The sequence below is a fragment of the Echinops telfairi genome, unplaced genomic scaffold, assembly GCF_000313985.2.
Source record: "Echinops telfairi isolate 266 unplaced genomic scaffold, ASM31398v2 ScPeMD7_4;HRSCAF=17, whole genome shotgun sequence".
In the NCBI taxonomy this organism is placed as follows: domain Eukaryota; kingdom Metazoa; phylum Chordata; class Mammalia; order Afrosoricida; family Tenrecidae; genus Echinops; species Echinops telfairi.
Window position 1 is genome coordinate 19,529,306 of NW_022103900.1, and position 8,161 is coordinate 19,537,466.

Sequence of the window (8,161 nt, forward strand, 5' to 3'; positions counted from 1 at the left end):
CCCCAGAGTATAGTTTGGTGTACTTTGCTAGTAACCCAGAGGAACCTAATATGCTTCTTAGCAGTAAATTAGGCCCTGGGACACTGCTTTGTTGCTTACAACTTACAACCTGTGCAGCTTATGTTGCACTGATGACAGAAGAGATGGGCCCACTTTATTTTAAGAGAATGTTTCATTTGATTTTCACACACACATATACAGTTTAATTCAATGAAAGTACACATATATATTTGTTTTAAAGAAATTTAATGTTGGATTGACTAAAAGTCCACACGTATTTGGCATATTTTATATGCAAAGTCTTATACATTATTGGGAAAACAAAATTGAATAAAGTTTGGTGCCTGAGGTAGTTAGTTTATTGTGCCAACCTGACTGATAAACACATGTGGGGTTAATTGAAGGGTGGCTCATTGAGCCTCGCCTTTCGAGTTCTTGGGTCTCTTGCTTTGTAATGGTTGGACTAGGGTGCAGCTGCCTTAACCAGTTCCCTGCTTGGGCTTGCTAGTCTCACTTCTTGCAAGACATCCCTGAGGAGAAGCCACATGGACCTACCCTGATGCAGCCCCCGGTGTTGGAGCAGTTGTGTGGAGACCCCTGTCAGCGCTGAGATGCTTACACGTTCACAGATTTGGCTTTCCTCCTGCAGTCAGCATCATAGTGTGTGTTTTGTGAGATGGAGGAGGACTTTGTGGATTTGTGTCGGACATATGGGTTAAGTAAGGTGACCAGATTTAAAGCGGGACACCATTGACGGGGGGCCGGGAGGAGGGTGTCTTGATTAAAAATTTGGTCTATATGGACCAAATAGACCTTTCCCTAGCTTGTTGTGCATTCTTTCTAAAAATCAGGACTTTTTTAAAACGCTAAAAGCGGGACATCTGGTCACCTTAGGGTTAACGTTGCCCTTGTGGGCTTGGGCAGCACTGGGCTGGGATGTTTTCTTGATGTGCACTTAACCTTTAGAAAAAACTCTCTCTTACAAGTGAGTTTCTGTGGATTTGTTTCTCTAAAGTACCCAGAATAATACAGTGCCTTACATTGTTGGTTTACTTAGGTATCTACATTTTCTGCATAGGATGCAAATATTGCAATATAAATAATAATATATATTATATATATGAGACCAAGAAAATTCAAGAATTTAGAAAACAATATCAACACATAAATATCAATACCTAAATAATAGCAATTCATAGTGACTCAACTCTTACCATTTCTCAACACTACATACGCAATTTTACATTTACATGAAGTCATTTATTTCTCACAACAATACAATGAGTGGGCACTGTTACCCAATCTGAAAGAAAAGGGAATTGGGACTGACAGTAAGCCAGTGGCTGAGTCAAGTTCCCAAACCAGGTTGGTCTGAAGGCAAAGCATCTCATTATGCTTCAAACACACACCGGTTTAAGCTGAGTGGAATCAATACGTTACAGCTGATCATCACACGATATGGATTTATGCCACTGCTCACAGACAGGTGACATTTTAACCACAAGCAAAGGGACTTCAAGGGTTCTTTTTAAAAATCACAAATCTGTACTTCTAGATGGATAACATATTAAAAGCAATTACACTGTTAGGCTTTTTGGACAATAGGTGAATTTGTGTCCATGCAAAATTTTGAGAAAAGTTTAGGTGATTTTTGATCAGGCTAAGTGTGGTATAAAATAAGAGAGAAGAAAATCTAGGTAAAAGCACATTTTTTGAAAACGATGAGGGCAATGAACATACAAATGTGCTTTACACAATTGATGCATGTATGGATTGTGATAAGAGTTATATGAGTTTAGAAAAAGAAAAAAGCACAGGGAACTACCTCCAGGGAAAAGACAGCACAAAACCCCAAAGTATTTGTACTGAGGCTCCAACAGAGGACAAGAAGAAAGAATGTCTGAGATATTAGAGATGCGTAGTTTCGTAACAGGGTCAACACGCTGCCTCTAAGAAACTGCAGGTTCTCACCAACAAGTTTGATCAGATGACCTTTTCCAAATGGAAACTAATCACAGGGGTTCTTTCCGTTGTGAAGGAGTGTGTAAAGAGAACAGTTCCCGCATATTTCGCCTTGATTTGCTCCCCCATCCTTTATATAACGTTAGGCAATTTTTTTTTTGCCCATGATGACCTGCACTGCCTAATTCTGAATCCGCATTGCACCCCAATCAGGACGCTAATATCACTGACTCTGACTTCTGTTGCTCCTTTTCCTGGCAGCCACACGCTTAAGTTAGTATGACACTTGTCAATACATGACTCATTCACAAAACCCAACTGCAAGTACAGTTATATGCTTCGGTTCCATCATCAGGATGCTAATAATTATAAGGAGAATAATGATGATAATCATAATAAACTCAAAGGGTTCCAGGGTTAGGAATATGAGTCTAAAAATGATATTTCCATGATCTACGTTTATCCTACATCAATAATCTTGCCTCAAATTTGCTCAATTTAAAAATCAAAAATAGATTTTTCTGTCAGCAAAGTAAGATCAGTCTTGTATCTGAAAATCAAGCACAGCTTGTACATCATCATTAACCATAAAGGCTCTGAAATCAGAACTTAGCTGCCAATTTTGTTGATGATGCACAAGACGAAATAGAGTACAGCTGGCTCTTCTGTCCCTTGCTAGTTTGCGGCACTGACATTAGTGAAAAATCTGTTTGTTTTTTGTTTCAGGAAATTAAATAGCGATGACTAAAATGAAGCAGAGGGAGTAGATATATCTGGGTGATAAACAGGTGCCATTTTTATTCTTAAGTTTACTTCTTCTTGCAGATTAACTTCAATGACTGCAACACTTGCATTGTGATTGGCCCAATTGCAATGACCTCAAAGAAAATATGGGAAACTTCTTTAAAAATACTACCTAGATGAGCGTTTTTTTTTTTCTTTTTCTTTATTGATAAATGGGAACCAAAGAACCCAAATGATTGATCATTAAAATCTATCATCAGCAAATACAATTTTCTCAATGATTATCCCTTGTAATCGTGGATCTATTGGCAGATTTCATTTTTTTTCGTAACTATAAAGGGTCATGTTCAGTGCCTTTGCAGGATGCGCACACACCATATGAGATAAAGGCACACAGACTTTAAGGCCTTAATTGTGAAGGAAATAAGCGGATTGTAAAAATCTAACTTTAAAAATAAGGGAAAAAAAGAATTTTTCATAGTTTCAATGGCACAAAACTAAAATTTAAATTTAAATCTCCAAATCCTTTAGAAGTGTAATTAGTCCATAAAATCCTTATGATCTTTTCCAGACTAACATTGAATATGTTGTGCCAGTTCCGGGTAAAAATAAGGATGAAATGCAACCACACACTTCAGGAAATCCTGTTAAGGCAATCTTAAGGACATGTACACACACACACACACACACACACACACACACACACCACCACCACCACCCCCACCCTCCCAGATAGGGGGAAGAGATAACAGCAACAGACTTTTGAAAACTGGAAAACAGGGGGGCGAAATGCATCTGCCTTAGTCCACCTCCGGGAGCAGACATTCAGCGGGCACTGGCGAAAGTGACCAACACTCCCCACTAAGACGAGAGCTTGAGGAAAAGGCTAAAAGCGAGCCGGGCCAGATGATGCAGCAAGGGAAGGAGAAGGAGGGTAGGTCAGTGCTCCGGTAAGAAGATTGGGGGAAAGCAGACTGAGACGCAGTGATCCGGAGATCTCTTCTCCATCTCCACACCAACGAGAGGCTGATTCTCTTCCTTGGCGTAACTTTGTGGTTTTATTGTCTAGAGAAGTGAACAGCAGTGTTTCAGGACTGAAGGAAGTCAGATGACTGAAGAAATGCATAGTCTATCAAAAAGAATCCCTTACCCCTCCTCTGCCCGGAGAGATCAAAAACAATTGGGATGAAGTAGATACCATGCAGAGAGAAAGAAATGCACTTGGAGGACACAGGTATCATGCATGGAGAAGTACATTTAAACATGTGCGTGTGTATACATACATACTCACATACATACATACATACATACATACATATAATATATGCTCAAAACACACAAACTCACTGCCATCAGGTCAACGGCAACTCATAGCAACCCTATAGAACAGGGTAGAACTGCCTGATACGTGTTTCTGGGACTACGACTCTTCAGGAGGGTAAAAGCCTCCGTCTTTCTCCAGCAGAACGGCTAGTGGTTTGGGGTTGCTGACCTTGGTAGCAGTCCAAGGTGTCCCACATCTGTGCGCATACACATTTGAACGTATCTGTACAGACACACAGAGGACATCAAGTTGGCTCACCAATAGCAACACATATACAACAGACGGACACACTGCCAGTCCTGCCTTACCCTCCCAGTCGTGGTTATGTTGAGCCCGTTGTCGTTCCTGCTCCCATCCATCTCTCTGAGGGTCTTCTTTCTCACGAACCCGCGACTAAGCGTGATGCCCTTCCCCAAGGACTGGTCCCTCTGGATGACGTTGAAAGTACATGAGACGAAGCCTCACTACGCTCAAGTCTAAGGACGACTTGGCTGCTTAGAATTTCCAAGCAAGGTCTGTTCCTTCTTCGCCAATGCTGTCCTTCCAGTGCGTCCATTCTTCGCTCTTCCTCGTTCACTGAGCACCTTTCCCGTTCCTAGGAGGCAATGGGAAATACTATGCCTTAGGTCAGGTGAACCTTAGCTCTCAAAGTGACTTCTGGGATCTCTGACGTGTAACACAGGTCTCTGGCAGCACATTTGCTGAACACACTGTGTCATCATTTGTTGTCTTGACTGCTGCTTCCATGTGTGCTAATAGTGAATCCAAGTCAAATGAACTCCCTGCCAGCTTCCGTCTTCTGTCCACGTATCATGATATTGTTCCTTGATCCCGTTGTGAGGATTCTGATTCTCTTTACACTGAGGCATAATCCATTCTGATGGCTGTCGTCTTGATCTTCATCAGTGCTTCAAGTCATTTTAGCTTTCCCCAAGCAAGGACGTATCATCTACATATCAGGTGGTAAGAAGCCTTCCCCCAATCTTGATGCCAAGTTCTCTTCGGATAGTCCAGTTTCTCAGATTATCTCCTCGGCATGCAGATTGAATAAGATTGTTGAAAGTAAACGACCCCTATACACACCATCCCTGATTTTAAAGCCCGAGGTTTCCTCTTACTCTGTACAAATGTCTGCCTCTCTATTCGTGCACAGCTTCTTCATGACCACAGTGTGATCTATAGTTTGTTATGATTCACATCACTGAATGCCTTTACATAGTCAATATCAATCTTTCTGATATTCTCTATGTGTTAAATTGGCTTCCCTAGAGGTAAAAAAAACCAGTGACTTTGCTACAGCTATATCTGTTGTTATATGGCTATAGGTGTGTATAGAAAAAGATTTATATCAAGAAATGGCTTACACAGTTGTCAAAATCAGTAATCCAAGTCACTGCCAGCAAGTAGATTTCAACTACTAGTACGGTAGGGCATGTATTTTAAACCATAATCCACTCAATGCTCAGAACAATAGATGAAAGTGGAATCACATCAAAGCATATCATTGCAAAATTTTCAAATACTGGGGCAAGAGAAGATCAGAAAATTACAGAAAACAAACTAACCAACCACTGAGTCACAAATCACAATGACATTGGGTTTCTTAACTGTAAAGCTACAACCATGGCTACCTATGCACCCACAACTCTATCACCTACCAAACTATTAACAAGGAGAACGGAAAATTAAAAAGAGAATTTTAGAAATGCAATATCTCGAAATATTAATTCTTAAAAGTTCTTATTCTGGGACTACTGAAAGACATTCTGAAAAAGAAAGGGAATCCCTAGGTATAAGGGGGCAGGATGACAGGATGATCCCTGTTCAGTAGACATAGGTTTGGGGCATGTGATCAGGAGGAACCAGTCTTTGGAAAAGGACATCATGCTTGGTAAAGTAGAAGGTCAGAGGAAAGCGATGAAGACCCTCCATGAGATGGGTTGTCACATAGCTGCGACAACAGGTTTAAACATGACAGCAATGGTGAGGATGGCTCAGACCTGGGCAGTGGCTCCTTCTGTGGCACACAGAGTCACTATGAGTTGGAACTTATTCAAATGCACTGAACAACAGCCAGAGAGAGCAAACAGTCCAGATTAGGTTTTGCTAGGAAAACTTTGGTTGAGGACCATTCAGAGCTTTTAACCCTTATATTTCCTCCATACAGAATTGATATGCATAGCGAATATTGGTGGAATTATTTCATGTTAAATGATGATAATATATAAGATTATAAGAGTATGTTCTTAACTTAAAAATGATTAAACTGATTTTTTTCAGCCGGTATCTTAGCAAAACATTGGAAATCGCTTCAATGTCCATTCACCTGGTACAAATGAAATAAATTATGTGTTCCTGCAATGGGAGAGTATGCAACCAGAAAAGAAGAATTAAGCATCTATTTATGTGTTGATACAAAACTTTCTTCAAGGTAAGTGTTTAAGAGAAAACAGACAAGGCACATACTGAAAAGCATATGTATGTTTAGATGTGATTGCATGTATGTACATAGACTATCTCTGGGAGGTAATAAAAATATCTTATAACATTGATATATCCTGTAAAGAATTAAATTAGGTGAACAAAGACACAACAGAAATTATACTCCGTGCTTTTAGAATTTTGATCCATTTGAATATGTTATTTTCAAAATTAAAATTGAATTGCAATTTTGAAATGTGGGGTATTTAAAAATACCCTGAATTATTTTCATCTCAATTCTTTTTCCTCTTTCACAAACCAGTATGAGCTCTTCCATCTAATAATAATGCTCTGGTCGTACTTCTGTGACGCTTAAGAAATAAAATCTGTTACTCCTGCTGGGAACAGAACAGTTGTCAGCATTTGTGGGCAGCAGTGGGTGAAGAGCTTTTGAATGTAAGGCATATAAACTAAATACCAAAGTTGAACATATTATAACATCATTGTTGATACTGGAGAAATCTTATGTCAATGACATTTATGAAGAGATCAGTGATGCACTTTCTCTACGACACAAATGAGGGCAAGGTTCAAAATATCAGCTTTACACTATCCATTCTGTCAAAATAGACCAAAGATATGAAAAGAGAAGGGTAGTGGAAATTCCAGACTGAATTTCAAACTAAGTCTGGGTCCCTTTCCAGTGGTATGTCTTTACTGGAATGGAGAGAGGGAATTATTTTTCTAGGTGTTTAAGTACTTCTTTCTTTTATATGTATTTAGAAACCCAAACCATTATGCACATTCAAAAGTAAGGCCATGAGTTCAACATCCATCTAATAACAAATAACTAACTTTCAGGTAATTGACCAGGTTAGGTGTGTCATAAAACTCTGAGATAGCACAATGACGATGTGAAGAAACTTGTTCAAGAATATCACACCGAATGTGTCAGAATGAATCCGTTTGCCTCAACAATCTGTGCTCATGGAGTGCCACCATGCTCTCTATCAGTTGCCACGTTATGATTTCTCCCAAATGAGCTCACCTGATGGATTGTTAGAGTTATTTCAAAAGCATATTCCAGAAGTCTTATCAATTACTATGTGAACACTGAATTTCATAAACAAATGGAGTGCAATGGATGCTCTCAGTCGCTGGCCCAAAATTTGGTGATTCAAAACCACCCAGAGGTGCCTTACTCCCCTCAAGGCAAGAACACTTTGTTCTATTAAACTGGCATTCCATGATACTCACCTTCCCAACACAATGGCTGAAGACAAAGCAGGTGCATAAGCAAATGGGTGAAGAAAGCTGATGGTGCCCAGCTATCAAAAGATACAGTGTCTGGGATCTTAAAGGCTTGAAGATTAACAAGCAGTCATTTAGCTGAGAAGCAACAAAACCCTCATGGAAGAAGCACACCAGTCTTTGTGATCACTAGGTGTCGATGGGATCAGGTATCAGGCATCAAAGAACAAAAAAATCATATCATTGTGAATGAGGGGGAGTGCGGAGTGGGGACCCAAAGCCCATCTGTAGGCAACTGGACATCTTCTTACTGGAGGGTCTCGAGGAGGAGACGAGCCAGTGAGGGTGCAGTATAGCATCGATGAAACATACACCTTTCCTCTAGTTCTTTTTCTTTTATAAATCATTTTATTAGGGGCTCATAAAACTCTTATCACAATCCATACATACATCAATTGT